Source organism: Pseudophryne corroboree, chromosome 1 (assembly GCF_028390025.1).
Source record: "Pseudophryne corroboree isolate aPseCor3 chromosome 1, aPseCor3.hap2, whole genome shotgun sequence".
In the NCBI taxonomy this organism is placed as follows: domain Eukaryota; kingdom Metazoa; phylum Chordata; class Amphibia; order Anura; family Myobatrachidae; genus Pseudophryne; species Pseudophryne corroboree.
The window spans coordinates 350858841-350882340 of record NC_086444.1 but is presented as its reverse complement, the minus strand read 5'-3'; the positions used below and the strand labels follow the sequence as shown (position 1 = coordinate 350882340).

General features: G+C 44.7%; 1 protein-coding gene across 9 annotated transcripts in view; it reads right to left on the bottom strand.

Annotated features, from left to right (window-relative positions):
* The window catches only part of ARVCF (ARVCF delta catenin family member), a 1509311-nt gene that overhangs the window by 977237 nt on the left and 508574 nt on the right, over positions 1-23500 (bottom strand). For all 9 annotated transcript variants that reach the window (XM_063964728.1, XM_063964731.1, XM_063964729.1 and 6 more), the window contains one exon: positions 4238-4328. The gene's annotated coding sequence lies outside the window, so the exon portion shown is untranslated. The remainder of the gene's footprint in view (positions 1-4237; positions 4329-23500) is intronic.

Genomic DNA, 23500 nt, shown 5'->3' with positions numbered 1-23500 from the left:
CCACTGCACGCTGAAATTCTTGAGTCGACCCCCCACCGCTCCTGAGTCCGCTTGTAAAGCCCCAGCGTCATGCTGAGGGCTTTGCAGAACCCGGGGAGGGCTTCTGTTCCTGGGAAGGAGCTGCTTGCTGCCCTCTCTTACCCTTTCCTCTGCCTCGGGGCAGATATGACTGTCCTTTTGCCCGCTTCTTATAGGACCGAAAGGACTGCGGCTGAAAAGACGGTGTCTTTTTCTGTTGGGAGGGGGTCTGAGGTAAAAAGGTGGATTTCCCGGCAGTTGCCGTGGCCACCAAATCCGATAGACCGACGCCAAATAATTCCTCCCCTTTATACGGCAATACTTCCATATGCCGTTTGGAATCCGCATCACCTGACCACTGTCGTGTCCATAAACTTCTTCTGGCAGATATGGACATCGCACTTACTCTCGATGCCAGAGTGCAAATATCCCTCTGAGCATCTCGCATATAAAGAAAAGCATCCTTTAATTGCTCTAAAGTCTGTAAAATACTGTCCCTATCCAGGGTATCAATATTTTCAGTCAGGGAATCCGACCAGACCACCCCAGCACTGCACATCCAGGCTGAGGCGATGGCTGGTCGCAGTATAACACCAGTATGTGTGTATATACTTTTTAGGGTAGTTTCCAGCCTCCTATCAGCTGGATCCTTGAGGGCGGCCGTATCAGGAGACGGTAACGCCACTTGTTTTGATAAGCGTGTGAGCGCCTTATCCACCTTAGGGGGTGTTTCCCAGCGCGCCCTAACCTCTGGCGGGAAAGGGTATAATGCCAATAACTTTTTTGAAATTAGCACTTTTCTATCTGGGTTAACCCACGCTTCATCACATACATCATTCAATTCCTCTGATTCAGGAAAAACTACAGGTAGTTTTTTCACCCCCCACATAATACCCCTTTTTGTTGTACTTGTAGTATCAGAGATATGCAAAGCCTCCTTCATTGCCGTGATCATATAACGTGTGGCCCTACTGGAAAATACGTTTGTTTCTTCACCGTCGACACTAGATTCAGTGTCCGTGTCTGGGTCTGTGTCGACCGACTGACGTAAAGGGCGTTTTACAGCCCCTGACGGTGTCTGAGACGCCTGGGCAGGTACTAACTGGTTTTCCGGCCGTCTCATGTCGTCAACTGATTTTTGTAATGTGCTGACATTATCACGTAATTCCATAAACAAAGCCATCCATTCCGGTGTCGACTCCCTGGGGGGTGACATCACCATTACCGGCAATTGCTCTGCCTCCACACCAACATCGTCCTCATACATGTCGACACACACGTACCGACACACAGCAGACACACAGGGAATGCTCTATTGAAGACAGGACCCCACTAGCCCTTTGGGGAGACAGAGGGAGAGTTTGCCAGCACACACCCAAGCGCTATAATATATATGGGAACAACCCTATATAAGTGTTGTATCCTTATAGCAGCTTAAATATAGTAATATCGCCAAAAAAGTGCCCCCCCTCTCTGTTTTACCCTGTTTCTGTAGTGCAGTGCAGGGGAGAGTCCTGGGAGCCTTCCTCACAGCGGAGCTGAGCAGGAAAATGGCGCTGTGTGCTGAGGAGAATAAGCCCCGCCCCCTATTTCGGCGGGCTCTTCTCCGGAGTTTGTGAGATCTGGCAGGGGTTAAATACATCCATATAGCCTCAAGGGCTATATGTGATGTATTTTTTAGCCATAAAAAGGTATTATACATTGCTGCCCAGGGCGCCCCCCCAGCGCCCTGCACCCTCCGTGACCGCTGTGTGAAGTGTGCTGACAACAATGGCGCACAGCTGCAGTGCTGTGCGCTACCTCAGGAAGACTGAAAAGTCTTCTGCCGCCTGCTTCTGGACCTCTTCCATCTTCGGCATCTGCAGGGGGGGTCGGCGGCGCGGCTCCGGGACCGGACTCCATGGCTGGGCCTGTGTTCGATCCCTCTGGAGCTAATGGTGTCCAGTAGCCTAAGAAGCCAATCCATCCTGCACGCAGGTGAGTTGACTTCTCTCCCCTAAGTCCCTCGATGCAGTGAGCCTGTTGCCAGCAGGACTCACTGAAAATAAAAAACCTAAAAACTTTTTCTAAGCAGCTCTTTAGGAGAGCCACCTAGATTGCACCCTGCTCGGACGGGCACAAAAACCTAACTGAGGCTTGGAGGAGGGTCATAGGGGGAGGAGCCAGTGCACACCACCTGATCCTAAAGCTTTATTTTTGTGCCCTGTCTCCTGCGGAGCCGCTAATCCCCATGGTCCTGACGGAGTCCCCAGCATCCACTAGGACGTTAGAGAAAAATGAAATGGCGTCTAATGCTAAATCAGCCCCTTAGAAACACTGCACTGTATGTGGTTACCAATGCTGCATACTTTGTGGTTCTCTGATGCTGACATTGTAATGTCGCATGATTGGGGAGTATATACACACACGTACACACAACACGCAGGCACGCACACACACCCTCAAAAGTCTGCATACTAGTAAACTATACTTTTATTAAAACCAAACGATACACTCTGCAGGAAACAGTAATAAAAGATACTAAAGGAATTAATTTTCCAGTTTGTAAATAATGTGCTGTGGAGATTGTCAAAGGTTTTCTTTTAGTGTAGTCATGACTCATGCAATCTTACTTAACACACAGCCACATGTAGCAATTACATAGCAATATGAATTATAGAAAAGAATAGGATTTAATTTGGAGTTCTTCAATCTCTAATTAGCATACCCAAGAATGTAGACTGTAGTAATTAGAAATCAATATAAGTTTAGGGTGAAATATAGACCTTGATAATGAGACCAATGGATCTCTGTTTAACTGCCTACATAATAGTCTTTAGTAAAACCGTTTTCTGACCCACGTCGGTAAAAACCTGTGTATGTCTGCTACTAATCAAACCTTACTGTATAACTGTACAACACACTTTATTCCTATACTGTAGGACCATTAATATACACATGCCGCACATAAAATAAATAACATTACAGGATGCTTTGAACGCTATAAAAGCTTGATAGAAATGTTCTGCATATTATATATTTTTAGTTTCCATTATTTTTTCCTAATACAAGAACCTGTTGAAAACCCATATACAACAGGAGGTTTGCTGACTCTACCTGGTGCTTTGCAGACACAAGGAGTGGCTGAATTGATATCTGTATCAATTAATCAATCAACTGCTAAGTGATTTTTACACATTTGCAGTTCTACCGTGTCTTAATAATCAAACCTCACTGTGACACGTTGCCATGTCCTATTGGGTAGCACAGCAGGCAGGAGATGGACAAGAAATCATGCTTCACTGGTTTTTTTTGTATAATATCTGGACTTTAAAATTAGCAACTAAAGACATGTAAAGCCCATTTAACAAATACATTACAGTAGTTTCAATAAAGTTTAAACTCAAACATAAGCGACATATATGTCACAACACCAACAATGGACCTTATTCAGCTTCAGTTGCAGTTTTACCCAGCACAGGGAAAGGGCAAGGCTGCCCATCATGCAAATACCGGCAGCGATTGCAATGTAATTGCGATCGCATTGCTGATTTGTGGAAGCCCCCTGCCTCCGCAGCCAGGCTGCGAAGGCAGACGTGGGGCAGCCATTTTTCGGGTCACAGCAGCCGCGTGGGACGTCATGGCCGCCCCTAACCCTCCCCGTTTCTGACAACCAAAGCCGAGTTGATGCCCCAGCAACACCACCCTGTTCCGCCCCGCAACCACCTCTGCCTGTTTTTCAGGCAGAGGCGTTCGCATAGGTGATTGCATTTCCCCGGCCCGCGCATATCAGTAGCGTCTGCTATTGAATGTAGAATTAATGGTCAGGTACAGTTAATATCTGGTCACAGTCATTGATGCTGCATCCTGAAGGTGTCCTAAATACTGTACATGTCAATTCTTTTAAATCCTTTTACATACATGTTTCCCATGACTGGTGCTTTTCATTTAATTTTCTTTTCTTTCTTTTTTTTATCATGCAGAGAATTGAAGGTTTAGGATTTATAATGTAATTTATGATTTTTCATTAATTTATTTATAACTAAAGATTCATAAGAGGATCACTGCAAGAAGCACCAGGATTATCAAAATTGTGTGGGATTTTCTGGGAGTTAGGAAACGTACCCTCCTCTAGAAGAATAAAGCGAAACTCTTTAAAAACTATATATAAAAAAGTTACAATAAATTCAAATATGGGCGGAATATCAGGGGTTAAACCACACTGTAAAAGTTCACCCACCTGTGCACAAAGTTCGGCAGGTCCCCTGGTGTTTTGCGTATGCCAGGTGCCTGTATTCTGCTTCCTGCTGGCAGTGAGCACGTCTGTCAGTCTGAAAGTAGATGGAGTATAACATTTTCAATTGTTCAGGGAAAATCTTTTTTTAAGAAAATATACATTTGGGTCTCAGCTTGAAGATAATTACTTGTTAGGTTAAAACTAAACATAAAAAGCCACAGTATGCTTTTACTGCTCAGCAATAGCAGCGTTAGTGTAACAACAAGTGTCAGCATGCCTAAGTACGCATAGGCATGCTGACACTAATGCAACTAAGAGATCCATAGCAGCCACATTAATCAATATTTACCAGTATTTCATTATTTGTCACTATCCAAGCAGTTCCAGGAAGAGGCCACTGTGCACATTTTTCTTATGGGTCAAAATCCATTATATGGTTCAAAGTATGACAGGGGACCAGTGGTGTCCCCAGCATACCCCTGATGCAGCCCTGGTGCTACTGCTTAGCATCTACCTCTGCAACAGTCCCAGTGTTATTAAAGAAGAAATAATCTAAAAAGAACCTGTAGAATAAATGTAATGCACCATTCATGTTGAGCATGCTGTGCTTTCATTTAGTCATGCCAATGTCTTGCTGAATATGCTGTCCAGTGCATCAAGCTATAGAAACATAGAATTTGATGGCAGATAAGATCCACTTGGCCCATCAAGTCTGCCCCCTTTTTTTTTTTTTTTTACATTATTTTTATCTCTAACCTTGTTTGATCCTTATTTCTTTGTAAGGATATCCTTATGTCTTTCCCATGCATGTTTAAATTGCTCTACTGTCTTAGCCTCTACCACCTCTGATGGGAGTCTATTCCACTTGTCCACTACCCTTTCTGTGAAGTAATTTTTCCTCAAATTTCCCCTGAACCTCCCCCCCTCCAGTCTCAGTGCATGTCCTCGTGTCCTATTGCTTCTCTTCATTTGGAGAATGTTTCCCTCCTGGACTTTGTTAAAACCCTTGATATATTTGATAGTTTCTATCATGTCCCCCTTTCCTTTCTCTGCTCCAAACTATACATATTGAGATTTCTTAGTCTTTCTGGGCATGTTTTGTGATGTAGGCCATGCACCATTTTAGTTGCCCTCCTTTGTACAGTTTCTAATGTATTAATATCCTTTTGAAGATATGGCCTCCAGAATCGAAACAGTATTCTAGATGAGTCCGTACCAATGACCTATACAGTGACATTATTATTTCTTTCTTTCTGCTGCTGATTCCTCTCCCAATGCAGCCAAGCATCTGACTAGCCTTCCTTATTGCTTTGTTACATTGCTTACCTGCCTTTAAGTCACCTGAAATACTGACTCCTAGATCCCTTTCCTCCTCAGTACTTTCCAGTATAGTGCCATTAACACTATATTTAGCCTTTGGATTTTTGAGATCCAAGTGCACGATTTTGCATTTTTGGGCATTAAACTGTAATTGCCACACTCTTGACCATTCCTCTAGTCTACCTAGATCCTCAATCATTTGTTTTACCCCACCTGGTGTGTCTACCCTGTTGCATACCTTTGTGTCATCTGCAAAAAGGCGTACTTTCCATTTAATGCCATTTGTAATGTCACCAATGAAGATATTAAAAAGCACTAGTCAAAGTACAGATCCCTGGGGTACTCCACTGGTAACATTTTCCTGAATGCACTCCATTTACTACAACTCTCTGTTTTCTATCCTTCAACCAAGATCTTATCCATTCAATAATCCTAATATCCAATCCCAAACTTTCAAGTTTATTTAGCAGTCTGCGATGTGGAACAGTGTCAAAAGCCTTACTAAAGTCTAGATAAGCTATATCCATGGCTCCACCTTTATCCATCACTTTAGTCACACAGTCAAAAAAGTCAATAAGATTTGTTTGACATGATCTCCCCCCAGTGAATCCATACTGTTTGGGATCCTGTAAAAGCTATACTATATGTCTCCCCATGTCATGCTATCTGATTTACCACTGTAGATGTCACTAGCTTCTTTACAACTTGTATTGGCCATGCAGCATTTCAACATAAAGGGGGTAATTCAGACATGATAGCGCGATCAGGCACAAACCGCGCATGCGTAAACACCACAATGCACAGACGTGTCGCATGGGTACAAAGTGGATCGCCGCTCAGCGATGGGTTTGTGTGATGGATCCGTTCACACAAGCGATCGCAAGGAGATTGACAGGAAGAAGGCGTTTGTGGGTGTCAACGGACCGTTTTCAGGGAATGTCTGGAAAAACGCAGGCGTGTCCAGGCGTTTGCAGGGCAGGTGTCTGACGTTAATTCCGGTCCTGGACAGGCTAATGTGATCGCAGCGGCTGATTAAGTCCTGGGCTGCGCAGAGACTGCACAAAATCTGTTTGTACAGCTCTGCTACATATACGTTTGCACACTTGCACAGCTAAAATACCCTCCCCCTGTAGGCGGCGACTATCTGATCACAGCAGTGCAAAAATCGATTGCTACCAATCAGGTCTGACTTAGGCTCAAAGTACAGATTTGTGCTATGTACACATTATGCGATCTGATACGATACAATATCGTATGATATTGTATAAGATATCATATCAGATCGGATCGTGTGTACACACTACAAACAATGTCAAACGATGTCTAGAAACAAAGTCATCAATGGAGTTCAGAACCACACAATATCACCTCATCAAGATTGCATGCAGTCCGACATACGACGTCACATGTGACCCGCGGGAGCGCGCATCATACGTCGGATCATACATACACATTATGCAATATCATTTAGGACTGAACAATATCGTTCAGATCATGAACGATATTGCATAGTGTGTATGCAGCATTGGACTGGGCCCCTCCTTCACTAGGGAGCAGCTTCCAGACTGTGCACTAGAATTATATTATACTGCACAGGACTTTGGTGTATTTTCTATAGTGCATTGTAAATATTATACAGTATACTTATAAATATTATATATGTATCAAGGGGTCCAGATCGTGCGGCAAACGAATGTGGTGGCTGGCCACACCCCCTCTGGAGACTGGCCACAGCCCTAAACATGGGGCCCTACCACTGCATTCCCCTGGTGGGCCATTCATGCACCAGTCTGACACTAACAAAGTATATATAAGTCTCCATTGTCATGGTATTTTTAAAAGTGAATAACCAGCCAGATTTCCTAGACATAAAAAATATATTTATTTATAAGTTTAGCATTAAATTCTTTGCAAAACCCAAAAAAATTATATATATATATATATATATATATATATATAATCCTATGATATGCCTCAGTTCTTATAGTGTCCTTTATTTTCAGTTCACTGACCTGTCCAATCTAGAAAATAGCATTGTTTCTAAGAGAATAGGCAGCTTCTGCAGCTATACCAGTACACATCTGTCAAGCTCTTCAAAGCCCTGGGTAAATTATCAGTGAAGATTCTCCAAGTGTAATATTTCCATTGCAAACCTATTCCATTTCATTATACAGAATGAAATTCTCTAGATTCTTCCAGCCTGGAAAGTGAATACCTAGGATCTACATTATACTCAGAAATAAATTGCCTGTACTGTTTCATCTCTAATGACTTCTCTATCCAATACCGCATACAGATCGCAAATGCCGGATCCCACCCGGTAAAAGAAACGTGTCCTTACCGGGTGGGATCCGGCATTTGCTCCCCTCTGCTGGCTTTCCGACCCGGCAATATACCGGGTCGGTTGCCATAGCAGCGGGGGGGGGGGGGGCAGCAGCAGCAGGGGCGGGGGTGGAGGCGGCGCTGGGAGATGAGCTCATCTCCTGCGCCGCCTCTCCCTATGCTGTGAATGGGAACCGTGTCGCATCGACGCGGCTCCCATACACACTGCACCTGACCCGGTATTCAACCCAGGTATAATCCTTCTTTTATACCGGGTTGAATTACCGGGTCAGGCGACCCGCTAATTCCGGCAGAGTGCTTTCACATCGCACACTGACCCGTGTCGACACGGCAATATGCCGTGTCGATACCGGGTTATTTGTGCGATGTGAAAGGGGTACAAGTCAAGTCAATTCTTTAATTAGGTTTTAGATAACCATGGATGATACAAATCCTTGACCACAAAGGTCCTCTTTTAGTAGTTGGCAGACCCTACCTTTTTAGGTAGTGGGGGCTGCCACTACCCATGCCAGTGAGGAGAGTCCCGGGTCCGATGGAGCGGACAGGCACCCAAGCGGCGGCTTGAGTGCGCATGCACAAACCCCCCGGCTTCTATTGACTGCATTGGCTGCAGCCCATAGAAGCCAGATTGGGCTGACAACTCGGCAGGTACTGTAGTGACTTCTTACAGGAAGCCTGGTCTGGCAGTCCTGGAGAGAGGAAATACCTCCCAATGGGACTACCTGTCATGCAGGTGACTGACAGGTAGGACTTCCAATAAGAAGTCACTGCCAGTCACAGTGTAGCCAGTGCAGTCTCACAGACTGCAACTGGCTCACTAAGATGGGGTGGTGAATTTTACTTGGGGGGGGGGCTGCAGTCTGTAGGTGAAATCTGCCACTGGTCACTAGTTGGAGACCTTGGAAGAGCAAAAACCTGCTTTGTTTGGCTGCACACACGCAGTAATACAACTTGAATTTCTGAATGAAACATACAGTTTAAGGTCACATCAATGATGAGTAAGTGGACATTATTTACACTAGGGGTATGCACATGTGAGTGCACCACGCCCAAGGAAGTATGGCTGCATCTCCGAACACGCCTCTTAGAGGACATAAAGCATGAAGTAGCCCAGCCATGGAGTTATGTGAGATAAGGAATTCTGTAACCATAAAAAAATAAAATAGGCCAAATTCATTTATAAAGAAGGCACAAATCTGAGGTAACATCTGTAATCCAGAATAATTTACATAATATTATCTCTTTTATAACACACAGCATATCCTAATGAACACTGAAGTGATGACATCAGAGTGCAATGTTTATTGGGTGTTAATATACAGCAGTTTACACATACAGTATTAAAATCACTTGCAATATGAAGAAATACATTTTAGTGCGCTGCTTAAATATTCAACATAGACGTTTTTGCAAAGAGCTAGTTCAGAATAAAGGGGGTTAATTCCATTCCAAATTTGAAAAGCACAAAATAATGCGATCAACGTTAAATGTGAAAAGGATCATGCTGAAGGTTTATCTGTGTGCTTTATCGGTCATTTTCCAACAAAGGGATGAATTGTCAGGAAGCACTATTGTTATTGTAGTATGGGAGATGGGGGTAGAGCTGTTTATGTGCACAGAACCTACAAGCTCCTAATTATCCCTGTTGCAGCTTCTGCCTCTGGCAAGCATTTTTGTTATAAAGCAGAAATACAAATCGTGACCAGTTAGCAAACACACAGATACAAATACAGATTCACAGCTGTTATTTATCTATAATTCTATGTGGGGGGTGAATAAGAGGTGTTAAGGCACATTCGCTAAAACAAATATAGTAGTTTTAGATCTGCATTTCTACATGTCCAATTGGAAATGGTAATTCTACAAAGATAGTGTATTTACATGACACATAAGTAAAGTATCAGTACACATAAACCAAGGCTATGTGTTCCTTGCAGAATATTCCTAACAGATCAAGATTGGAATGTATAATGTTACAAAGAAATTGCAGTTTCAGCACTATGGAAAGCAAGGTGACAGCTGAAATTTACATTTGTAACTGGGATGAGCAGGGCTGAACAGCTCCAGGCCTTGAGTCAGGGCCACTCTAATAAAGGTGTAGTAAAAGGGGAGATTAATTGCCCCGTGCTCACCAGTATAATACTTAGCAATGGAGTCTGGATTTCATAATGTCTTGTCACTATTATGGTGCCATAGAAAGACATGAAATCCTTAGAAAAGCGTCTAATCTTTCAAAAGAAATGCAATGTTAAAAAATTAAATTAAAAACCAAACAATATTTGCCCTAATATTACCAAGTACTAACTATAAATCTACAGTATATCAGGTTTAAACTCTAGGGGGGATATTCAATTGTTTGAAAAGTCAGTTGGGTGTCTGTTTTTTCCTATCTAATAGACAGGAAAAAACAGACACCAAACCGACTGTTTAAACATTTGAATTCCCCCCTAAATATTGTCTTGTTCCTAAATGTTATCTTGTTCCTCAAATTCTAAAAAAGCAATTAAGTCTCATACTGGCTTATTTTCACCAATTAATTTTTTATTTTTTTTAGTTATTATTATTATCATTGGCGTATTCATAATGGGTGCAGTGTGTGCGGTGAACAAGGGCCACCAGAGTCCAAGGGGGTCCACACAGAGTCACGCGACGCAGCAGCAGCGCTGCAGAAATCACTGGGAAAATGTGATCGTTGTTCCGAATTTTACTGCATGCGCAGTCAGAAAATCACTGGGAAATGGCCACCACACCATTTTCCCAGAGACTGCTACATATATAGTGAAAAGTCTTCTAATAAGCTGGCTTTTTCAAAGATACGTCTGTTTAACATATGATTTAGAAGTCTTTAGAAAGAACCAGAGGTGCCCAATACAGTAAACTGGTTTAGCTGAATTAGCGTAGCTGAATCATTGTGTGGAGAAAGATCTCAAAGGGAGAAAATCTCTAAGGGATTCGTCTGGGACTTATACTGGACTACTTTTGTGATCAATTTGCATGAACTATGAAGTAACCTCATATCTCATTGTTCTCTTACCAGGTATGTCTAGTGGAACAACACTGCCCAGCAAGCTGTACTGAGTCTGCTAATTATAATATAGGAATATCCTGAATGCTTAGCCATAGGTATGTCTAGTGGAACAACACTGCCCAGCAAGCTGTACTGAGTCTGCTAATTATCATATAGGAATATCCTGAATGCTTAGCCATAGGTATGTCTAGTGGAACAACACTGCCCAGCAAGCTGTACTGAGTCTGCTAATTATCATATAGGAATATCCTGAATGCTTAGCCATAGGTATGTCTAGTGGAACAACACTGCCCAGCAAGCTGTACTGAGTCTGCTAATTATCATATAGGAATATCCTGAATGCTTAGCCATAGGTATGTCTAGTGGAACAACACTGCCCAGCAAGCTGTACTGAGTCTGCTAATTATCATATAGGAATATCCTGAATGCTTAGCCATAGGTATGTCTAGTGGAACAACACTGCCCAGCAAGCTGTACTGAGTCTGCTAATTATCATATAGGAATATCCTGAATGCTTAGCCATAGGTATGTCTAGTCACTAGTGTATTAAATATTAGCAGATTTATTCAAGTTTTATTTGTAGTTATTTGGGGAATGTGTAATGGTTTCATCCCTACACATCATTTGTTTGTTTAAGTTTTATTGCTCCAAATGGGTGATGGTCTAGGGGAGGGTCCAATCAATCAATGTGCTTACATACACATGTTTGAGCTTTATATTAGTGTGTAGTTTAGCTGAATTAGCGTAGCTGAATCATTGTGTGGAGAAAGATCTCAAAGGGAGAAAATCTCTAAGGGATTCGTCTGGGACTTATACTGGACTTTAACTGGACGGAAACTGCATGGAAACTCCAAACAAAAGCAAATAAATCATCACAATCCACCAAAACTTGGACTGCAGCTACAAATGTATGTACACACCTATTATTCTCCAAACCTCACTTACCCGGACACTAAACATTCACTTTCTGCAAAAAACCTGCAATACAACTTTTACTCTGACCCTGCAAATACCTAGAAAACAAATGTTTAATTGAGAAGCATATTTGATGAAGTAACACTGACTTGTGGTTTGCCAACACTGTGTAATTTTCCATCGAACATCAACTAATATTTGATTTACTGGTAATCTGTAGATATTATCATTTTAAATACTTGCAAATCGTATTTCTTTCTGCAAACTTCACTGCTCTCTCATACAGCCACCACTCCTCCTCCTATTCTCATTTTACTACCAGTTTACACACCATCCACACTATGGCCAGGCTGGCAACCCCCATTACTCATTGTCCTTCTAATCCTTTATTCTGTCCCCTGTTACCACCTCTATCCCTCCCTCACAGTCTCCTACATCTCATCCTCTCTCCTCTCCTCTGTCTGCCTCCCTACCCCTCTTCTGTTTCCCCATTGCAATTCACTTCTGCCCCTTCACACCACTTATACCCCACCACTCAACCCTGCTCTCTCCCTCCTCTGCCTGTCTCCTCACCTCTCCTCCACCAGTATCAAACTGCACTCCCTCCCTGTTTCACGCATGCAGTCTCCCTTCCTAGCCAAGGCCCCAGCACCATCATCACACCCTCTTTATCCTCTCCTTCCAAATTACTCCTACCTCAACGCTACAGCAATCCTGATAATCTCATTCACATCTCTCCCACAAACTCATACCCCCTATCTTGTGCACTCTGGAATGCCAGATCTATTTGCAACAAACTGGCCCCCACTCATGACCTTTTCATTTCCAACTCCCTGCACCTCCTGGCCATTACAGAAACCTGGATTACTCCTCATGACACCACTTCTCCTGCTGCTCTCTCTGCTGGGGGCCTCACATTCTCACACACACCCCGACACCGGGGGTCGCCATGGGGGTGGTGTTGGGATCCTTTTACCCTCAAGCTACACATACCAACTTATACCTCCAGAACCTTCTCTTACATTCTCTACATTTGAGGTCCATGCATTATGCCTCTACCAACCTACTAATCTTCGAGTTGCTGTAATTTACCGTCCACCTGGCATTTCCTCCAAATTCCTTGACAACTTTGCTTCCTGGCTACCTCACTTCCTCTCTTCTGACATTCCCTCCATTATTCTAGGTGATTTCAACATCCCTATCGATAACCCCACAAAATCACCTGCCTCTAAACTCCTTAACCTCACCTCTTCACTTGGTCTCTCCCAGTGGACCACCTCACCCTCCCATGTGAACGGGAGCTCACTGGATCTGGTTTTCACTCACCGCTGTGATATTTCTGATTTCTCCAATTCCCCTTTTCCCCTCTGACCACCACTTGCTCTCTTTCAACTTATCTATCTCTGCTTCCCCATCTCTCCCTCCTAAGGCTACCATCACGAAGCGTAACATTGAGGCTATTGACACCTCATCCCTGTCCTCCCTGTTTGACTCCCTTCTCTCTCCTCTTCTCTCTCTCACATGCCCTGAACAAGCCACATCCCTATACAATGCATCTCTTACTTCTGCCCTTGACTCTGTTGCTCCGCCAACCACTATTTACCCTCGCAGATCAACACCTCAACCCTGGCACACCAAATGCACCAGATACCTACAAAAATGCTCACGTACTGCCGAGCGACAGTGGAGGAAATCACGCTCTAAAGCAGACTTCCTCCATTTCAAATTCGTGCTCTCATCCTTCAGTACTGCCCTTTCCCTTGCTAAACAATCATACTTCAAAATCCTCATTTCTACACAGTCTTCCAACCCCCGGCGCCTCTTTGCCACTGTTAACTCCCTCCTCTGCCCACCACCACCTCCTCTCCCTTCCTCATTGTCTGCTCTTGACTTTGCCACTTATTTCACATCCAAGATTGACTCCATACGTCAGGATATCACTTCCCACCAGACCAGCAACCAGCCACCACCCATCCCTTGCCACCCCTCCCCTTCCCTCTTACCAACTCTGACATCTTTCTCCCATGTATCTGGCGAGGAAGTCATGGCCCTCATCCGTCCCCCCCCCCACAACCTCCCCGCTCGACCCTATCCCCTCCCACCTCCTCTGTTACCTCTCCCCTTCTGCCTGTTCCCATCTTGCCCACCTTCTCAATATCTCCCTTTCATCAGGCACTGTCCCCTCTGCCTTCAAGCATGCTCTTGTCTCCCCTATTCTTAAAAAACCTACCCTTGATCCTAACACTCTCTCCAACTATCGACCGATCTCTCTCCTCCCCTTTGCCTCCAAACTTCTTGAGCGTATTGTCTATAATCGCCTCACTGCCTTTCTTTCCTCTCACTCACTGCTTGACCCATTCCAGTCTGGTTTCCGTTCTCTCCACTCCACTGAAACTGCCCTCACAAAAGTCTGCAATGACCTCCATGCAGCCAAATCTAAGGGCCACTACTCTCTGCTTATTCTTCTTGACCTCTCTGCTGCTTTTGACACTGTGGACCATCCTCTCCTTCTGCAAATCCTTCACTCTCTTGGTCTGCGTGATACTGCCCTCTCCTGGCTGTCCTCCTACCTCTCTGATCGTTCCTTCTCTGTCTCCTCTCATGATGCTACCTCCCCCCCACTTCCACTAACTGTTGGTGTCCCCCAAGGCTCTGTTCTTGGTCCTCTCCTTTTCTCTCTCTATACGTCCTCTTTAGGTGAACTCATTAGTTCTTTTAACTTCCAATATCACCTCTATGCTGATGACACTCAAATCTACCTCTCCTCCCCTGATCTCTCCACGGCTCTCCTCACTCGTACCTCAAACTGTCTTTCTGCTATCTCTTCCTGGATGTCTCAGCGCTTTCTTAAACTCAACATGTCTAAGACTGAGCTGATCATCTTCCCACCCTCCCGCACAGCCTCACCTCCCACAATCTCATTATCCATTGATGGCACGACTATCTCCCCTAGCCCCCAAGTACGCTGTCTTGGCGTAATCCTTGACTCCTCCCTCTCCTTCAAACCACACATTCAGCACCTCTCAGAAACCTGTCATTTTCATCTCAAAAACATTTCTAGAATCAGACCTTTTCTCACACAGGATGCCACTAAGATCATTATTCACTCACTGATTATTTCCAGACTGGACTACTGTAATCTCCTCTTAACTGGCCTCCCTGACAATCACTTCTCTCCACTCCAATCTATCCTCAATGCTGCTGCCCGGCTCATCTTCCTCACCAAACGCACTACGTCTACCTCCCCTCTCCTACAGGCCCTCCACTGGCTTCCCTTCCCTTTCAGAATCCAATTCAAACTTCTCACACTTACTTACAAAGCCCTCACCCATTCCTCTCCCATCTACATCTCTGACCTTATCTCCCTTTACTCTCCCACCCGTCCTCTTCGCTCTGCTAATGCACGCCGTCTCTCCTGTCTTCTGATTACTTCCTCCCACTCCTATCTCCAAGATTTTTCACGTGCTGCTCCCTTTCTCTGGAATTCTTTACCTCTCCCCCTCAGACTCTCCACCTCTCTACAAAACTTCAAACGGGCTCTTAAGACCCATTTCTTTACCAAACCTAGCCAAATCTCAACATAACCCTCTGTTCCACGCTCTCTATGTACCCCATCTGTGTCATCCCTGTCTGTCTACCCCTCCCCTTAGAATGTAAGCTCTCACGAGTAGGGCCCTCTTCCCTCATGTGCTTATACTTTTCTTACTTTAATAATCCTCAACTGCCCAGATCCCACAGTTTTTTGACCACCTGGAACTTATCTCTATGTTTACTGGTGTAGTTATGCTTAGTTGCCCTGTACTTGTCCTATATTGTATTCAACTGTGAGTCACTGTTTTCCTATTTTTTATGTGCATTTGTACTCTGTAATTGGGCGCTGCGGAACCCTTGTGGCGCCATATAAATAAAGGATAATAATAATAATAATAATAATAATAATAATAAAACGTGCAAATAACAAAGATTCCAAAAAGAAAATAAGATCCAACTGTTGCATTCCATCAGCTAAATGTAACAGCCTCGGGGTACCGGGCTGGTTTTGCCCTGTAAATGATTGCTGCTTTAAAAAACCAGGCAGACTCGAACAAAATTCCAGCACCAATCGGAGTCTAGACATTTGGTTATATTCAGAGGATACAGAGAAATACTCTCATCAAAGTGTTCCCAAGAACTGAATCACATGTACTTTTGAATATACTGGACATACTACAGAAAAAAAATCAAGAAAAAACAAGCTAGTACGGTGAGATAGTCAAACGCATGGTGCTACTCTACGAGAAAACAGAATCTTTTAGGCACATGAATATCAATTCCATCCGAAATAAGAGATATCCTCCAGGCGACCACATGTCATCAATAGCTCAGGGAGACAGATCATCTGTTGCCAGACACAAGTCTTCTCTCTGTTGCTTCAGAAGAAAAAATACTTCTGGTCTGTAACACTGCTCCTCCAAACCTGCCCTAGACATAGAAATCCTCACTGGATACTGGGGAGCTCGCTGGGAGTGAAGACTGCCCTCCAGTACCCACTGAATTTGTATTATTAAGTTTTATGTATAATTGACATCTCTTGCCTTTTAGAGAAAATGATACCAGCAGTTGTGAAGATGATAGCAAAAACTATGGCACTATGTCAGTCTTTGCTAGCTTCTGCACATCTGTCATGTCTCCAAAGAGAACAATGGAAATATTTCACCCTCAGCAGTTGCATCTGTGGTCTAGAGAATCCTTAACTCAAGGGCAGGGCCGGATTAAAGGGGGTGGGGCACAGGGGGTAAATAAACCCAGCCCCCCCCCCCCCTCTGCAGATCAGATTTTAATTATCGGTCCGCAGCGCTGCAGCCTCTAACAGCTGTCATACTCTGTGACAGCATCACAGTGCTGCAGTGGTGTTTACTACGGTCTCCACTCCCTGGGATTATATATATAAAAAAGGACCTTTCTCACGCGCTAGTTGTTTTTGATGCAGAACCTCACCTTGGGGGTCATTCCGAGTTGTTCGCTCGCAAGCTGCTTTTAGCAGCTTTGCACACGCTAAGCCGCCGCCTACTGGGAGTGAATCTTAGCTTATCAAAATTGTGAACGAAAGATTAGCAGAATTGCGAATAGACACTTCTTAGCAGTTTCTGAGTAGCTCCAGACTTACTCAGCATCTGCGATCATTTCAGCCAGTTTCGTTCCTGACTTGACGTCACAAACACACCCAGCGTTCGCCCAGACACTCCTCCGTTACTCCAGCCACTCCCGCGTTTTCCCAGAAACGGTAGCGTTTTTCACACACACCCATAAAACGGCCAGTTTCCGCCCAGAAACACCCACTTCCTGTCAATCACATTATGATCACCAGAACGAAGAAAAAACATTGTAATGCCGTGAGTAAAAAACCTAACTGCATAGCAAATTTACTTGGCGCAGTCGCACTGCGGACATTGCGCATGCGCATTAGCGACTAATCGCTCCGTTGCGAGAAAAAAATACCGAGCAAACAACTCGGAATGACCCCCCTTATGGGTTAGGTATGTGTGACCGACGAACAATACCGACGTCTGGAACCCGGCTGTTAGATGGCCGGCGGTGGGCGAATGCAACCAAGCCCCTTGCGGGCTCTCAGTGCTCGCCATGCAGCGGCCTCGGTGGCTCGCTATGCTCGCCACAGGTTTTATTCCCACTCTATGGGTGTCGTGGAACCCACGAGTGGGAATAGTCCCTGTTGGTCGGCATGCCAAGTGTCGGGATGGTGAGGGTTCGGGATGTACAGTAGGTGCCGGTATTGTGACTGGCGGTCTCATACCGGCACCTACTGTACATCCCGAAACTCTACTAGCGGGAACCAAACAAACAACAATATACAAGAACTAGAGGGCGCGGGGACCTTAAAGAATAATTGTCTTTTTAGTGGACAACTATTCTTGTTCCTGTATTTCTTTTTATATATATTTCTCATACGTCCTAGAGGATGCTGGTGTTCCAAAAGGACCATCGGGTATAGACTGATCCGCAGGAGACATGGGCACACTGTAAGACTTTGAATGGGTGTGAACTGGCTCCTCCCTCTATGCCCCTCCTCCAGACTTCAGTTAGACTCTGTGCCCAGAGACTGGACACACACTAGGGGAGCTCTCCTGAGTTTCTCTGAAAAGACTTTATGTTAGGTTTATTATTTTCAGGGAGACCTGCTGGCTACAGGCTCCCTGCATCGTGGGAGTGAGGGAAGAGAAGCAGACCTACTTCTTCTGAGTTCAAGGGCTCTGCTTCGTAGGCTACTGGACACCATTAGCTCCAGAGGGTCTGATCACTTGGTTTGCCTAGCTGCTCGTTCCCGGAGCCGCGCAGTCCCCCCCCTCACAAAGCCAGAAGAAAGAAGCCGGGTGAGTATTAGAAGAACAGAAGACTTCAGTGACGGCAGAAGACTTCAGAGTCTCGGAGGTATCGTGCAGCGGTCGCGCTGCGCGCCATTGCTCCCACATACAAGCGGCACTACAAGGGCACAGGGGGGGGCGCCCTGGGCAGCAATATACCTCACAATATAAGCCTGGCAAAGATGTATACAGTACATAGGCACTGTATACGGACCCCCGCCAGTATAAAAATGTAAAAAGATAGCGGGGCTGAAGCGCGCCGAGAAGGGGGCGTGGCTTAGCCCTCACAACTCTATACAGCGCCATTTTCTCCTCACAGAGATGCTGGGCCCGCCAAAACACTGTTAAACACCTAACAGTGTAAAATGAGGGGGGGGGGGACACAGTTATGTAGTGCAATATAGGTTCAACCATGAGGCACTATAGATATATATACACTGCTCAAAAAAATAAAGGGAACACTAAAATAACACATCCTAGATCTGAATGAATGAAATATTCTTATTAAATACTTTGTTCTTTACATAGTTGAATGTGCTGACAACAAAATCACACAAAAATTATCAATGGAAATCAAATTTATTAACCCATGGAGGTCTGGTTTTGGAGTCACCCCCAAAATTAAAGTGGAAAAATACACTACAGGCTGATCCAACTTTGATGTAATGTCCTTAAAACAAGTCAAAATGAGGCTCAGTAGTGTGTGTGGCCTCCACGTGCCTGTATGACCTCCTTACAATGCCTGGGCATGCTCCTGATGAGGTGGCGGATGGTCTCCTGAGGGATTCTCCTCCCAGACCTGGACTAAAGCATCTGCCAACTCCTGGACAGTCTGTGGTGCAACGTGGCATTGGTGGATGGAGCGAGACATGATGTCCCAGATGTGCTCAATTGGATTCAGGTCTGGGGAACGGGCGGGCCAGTCCATAGCATCAATGCCTTCGTCTTGCAGGAACTGCTGACACACTCCAGCCACATGAGGTCTAGCATGGTCTTGCATTAGGAGGAACCCAGGGCCAACCGCACCAGCATATGGTCTCACAAGGGGTCTGAGGATCTTATCTCAGTACCTAATGGCAGTCAGGCTACCTCTGGCGAGCACATGGAGGGCTGTGCGACCCCCCAAAGAAATGCCACCCCACACCATTACTGACCCACTGCCAAACCGGTCATTCTGGAGGATGTTGCAAGCAGCAGAACATTCTCCTTGGCATCTCCAGACTCTGTCACGTCTGTCACATGTGCTCAGTGAGAACCTGCTTTCATCTGTGAAGAGCACAGGGCGCCAGTGGCGAATTTGCCAATCTTGGTGTTCTCTGGCAAATGCCAAACGTCCTGCACGGTGTTGGGCTGTAAGCAAAACCCCCACCTGTGGACGTCAGGCCCTCATACCACCCTCATGGAGTCTGTTTCTCATCGTTTGAGTAGACACATGCACATTTGGGGCTTGTTGGAGGTAATTTTGCAGGGCTCTGGCAGGGCTCCTCCTGTTCCTCCCTGCACAAAGGCGGAGGTAGCGGTCCTGCTGCTGGGTTGTTGCCCTCCTACGGCCTCCTCCACGTCTCCTGATGTACTGGCCTGTCTCCTGGTAGCGCCTCCATGCTCTGGACACTACGCTGACAGACACAGCAAACCTTCTTGCCACAGCTCACATTGATGTGCCATCCTGGATGAGCTGCACTACCTGAGCCACTTGTGTGGTTTGTAGGGAGATCATACAGGCACGTGGAGGCCACACACACTACTGAGCCTCATTTTGACTTGTTTTAAGGACATTACATCAAAGTTGGATCAGCCTGTAGTGTATTTTTCCACTTTAATTTTGGGGGTGACTCCAAAACCAGACCTCCATGGGTTAATAAATTTGATTTCCATTGATAATTTTTGTGTGATTTTGTTGTCAGCACATTCAACTATGTAAAGAACAAAGTATTTAATAAGAATATTTCATTCATTCAGATCTAGGATGTGTTATTTTAGTGTTCCCTTTATTTTTTTGAGCAGTGTATATATATATATATATATATATATATATATATATATATAATGAGCGTGTGTACAAGGAGTTGGTTAGAGATTTCTGTGTTTTCCCTGTCAGAAATCTGCCCATATTAGCAATGTTGGTGGGTGTTTAGTACACGTGTGTCGACATGTGTGAGTGATCTACCACAAACAGATATGGGTATCCCTCTGTCGGCATTGCCGACTCCAGATGGTACTTGATTCATGATATTAAGTGTCAGCATGTCAGTAGTTGTAAGCTTTTCCAAAGTAAGCATTGTTTGGGGAACACAGAAGTATGTGGGTGACCCTGTTGGCACCAACTATTATGACTGGGTGTAAAATTATATAAAAAACCTATACCTGTATGTGTATATATGTATGGTACGTTTGCGGTGAGCTGTAGCTCGAGCACAGACATGATAGTATTTGTGGGGGCGTCCTAGTGAAATAAGGTATATGTTTCCCTCAGATCCCTCGGGGTCCCAAAGATAAAAAGAAAAAAAAAAATATTTTGCCCAGTCACTACTCCCTGTTGTCGACACGAATACTATGTTCTATGTCAGCCATAATGTTTCCTGATTAGATCCACAACATTGGCATTCAGTACATGTTCATACACATTCAGAACACATTAATGTCACTAGGGAGCCTGATGTTCCTGACAGTATATATATATATATATATATAAGATGTATATAAAGATATATGTGTATATATGTGTATTTAAATGTGTACATTTATATTACAATTTATTATGAATGCTGAGCTATTCCTTCTCATGTGCTGCTCGCTCTGTTGATGAAGCTCTAGGTCACCCGTGACAAGATGGTCTCGAATCCTCATGAGGAGTTCGAGTGTTTATTCTTCTCCCGCCGTGGATAGAATATAGTGAATGTCTACCCCTGGTCTACACGGGGCCCTGTCACCAAGGACCGTATACAGGAAGCTAAGTTGTAATTTTAATTATATGCTTTGATGATATTTGCATTACATACGCATGGTGGTGTGCTTGTATTCAGAGATGGTCGGTTACCTTGTTATCCGATATAATTACCCTGGGGAGAAATGGGATATTCCTTGGGTCTTATCTAGAACATTGCAGCTTGCTGCCGTGCGACTACAAGTGGTATGCACTGACTCCGAGAAATACTGGAGTATCTTCCCTAGGAAGGGATAATCTGTTTTGGAGATGACTTGGTTAAGTTGATCTCGGCAGATACCACTGGTAAGTCTACCTTCTTGTGTTATGTTCCATCACAACGGTTGGTGACGCATTTTTGGTGGGATGCAGTCATTTTGACCGGTTGGATACCATTTTTATACCCCTTCTTTGTAGGTAGAGGGAGGTGAAAAGGTAAGAGGTCTGCAGCCTTATCAACTTCGCAGAACCTGATGTCGTCCTCTGTTTCTACCACATCCACCGCAGGTCGCTGGATCTCTCTTGCTGGAGCCCACACCGGGGGGAACTCGTCTAATACTCTTCAGTCAGTCCTGGAATGGACTTGACACAGTGAGTGAAGAATAGAGTCCAAATTATTCCTCTCACTGAGTTTTGAAATAGCTCTTACCGATTCTCCTCTGGAGAGGTAGTATGCGACGCCATACAAGAGTTGGGTCAGGATCGGCCTTTGTCCTGCTGTCCTTATTAAAAAAAAATTAAAAAAGCTTTTTCGTGCTTCTGAGCCCGTACAGCTCGGTCAGAACAATCCCCAAGAAGATTTCTACTCAAGAAGTTGAAATATAAGATGGAATCTCTCAGGGCTGGGATCTCCAACCTGTAAAAGAAGAAAGAGGGTTTAAATGCGGTGTCATCCGCATTAAGCTTACCTGGTTTTGCTATTCAGGATTGTCATTGCCATTTCACCAGAGTGATGGTGGTATGATGGTTTCCTTCTATAGTAAGAGCCATTATTTTTCTGTACTGGGACGCTCTCCTGACTACGGCGAGGTAAAGAAACAAGTGGTACAAATTGTTGTTTCTCTCTGACAGTTCTTCAACACAAAAAATCGCTGTTGATCCCAACGACGCAGAGGTCGGAGTTGGAAATAAGTTTAGATACTGATCGGTTAAGAGATTATTTTTTCCTGTGGAAAGAGATCTGATGATCCAGAGTCGGATCAGGTTTGCAACAGTGTAAACCCGTCGATACCTTCCGTTGATGCGGACGATGGTTGCGGCCTACAAGGCCATTCGGTGAGCAGGTCAAATGCCAGAGTTGATTTGCGGGACCAGTTGGACATATGGTCCGGGTTTTACCTGCACATGCACCGGAAAATATTCCTATATCTCTCCTGTGGTGGCTTCACAGTTCTCATCTCCTAGAGGATACAAGTCTCCGAGGCTGGGGAGCAGTTTTTCCAGGGGAAGAATTTCCAAGGGGAAAGGTCAAGCCGGGAAGCTTGTCTGCAATAAGCATTCTTGGATTAAGAGCTATTTACAACGGAACATCTTCTTCGTGTTCTGCCCGTCTTAATTCTGTCGGACGACTAAACAGCAGTGGCGTAAGTAAGCCACTAGGGCGGAATGAGGAGCAAATCGGAAATGGTAGAAGCCGCAAAAGTTTTCGATGAGCGGAAAAGGCATGTAAACGCTCTATTGGAAGTCGTCGTTCCAGGTGAAGACAACGGAGAAATAGACTTCCTCAGCAGACACGATCTCCATCCAGGAGAGTGGTGTCTTCAACAAGTCTTTGGGGAATTCCTCGATTAGACGTGAGGGCGTTTCGCCTCAACAAGAAACTTCAGTGATATTGTTCCAGGTCAAGGGACACTCAAGCTATAGCAGTGGACCCCCTCGTGACACCTTGGGTGTTTCAGTCGGTCTATGTGTTCCCTCCACTTTTACTCTTTCCGAAGGTGATAAACATATGAAAAACAAAGGTTCAGGCGATCCTCATTGTTCCGGTCTAGCCAAGGAGGGCTTGGTATCCAGATCTTCAAGACTTACTCATAGAAGATCCCTGGCCTCTTCCTCTAAGAGAGCTCCTGTTACAACAACGACAGGGCGTGTACCAAGATTTACCGGGGCTGCGTCTGATGGCTTAGCGGTTGAACGCCATATCCTAGCCCGAAAGGGTATTGCCGGTGAAGTCATTTCCACATTGCTTCAGGCTAGGAAAGAAGTAACGGCGAAGCTTTACCACCGTATTTGGAGGAAGTATGTGTCTTGGTGTGAATCCTACGGGAGAATTTCAGCTGGGTCGTTTCTCCATTATTTGCAAGCAAGTGTGGATGCAGGCCTAAAGTTAGGCTCCATTAAAGTGCAGGTTTCGGCCTTATCAATTTTCTTTTAAAAAA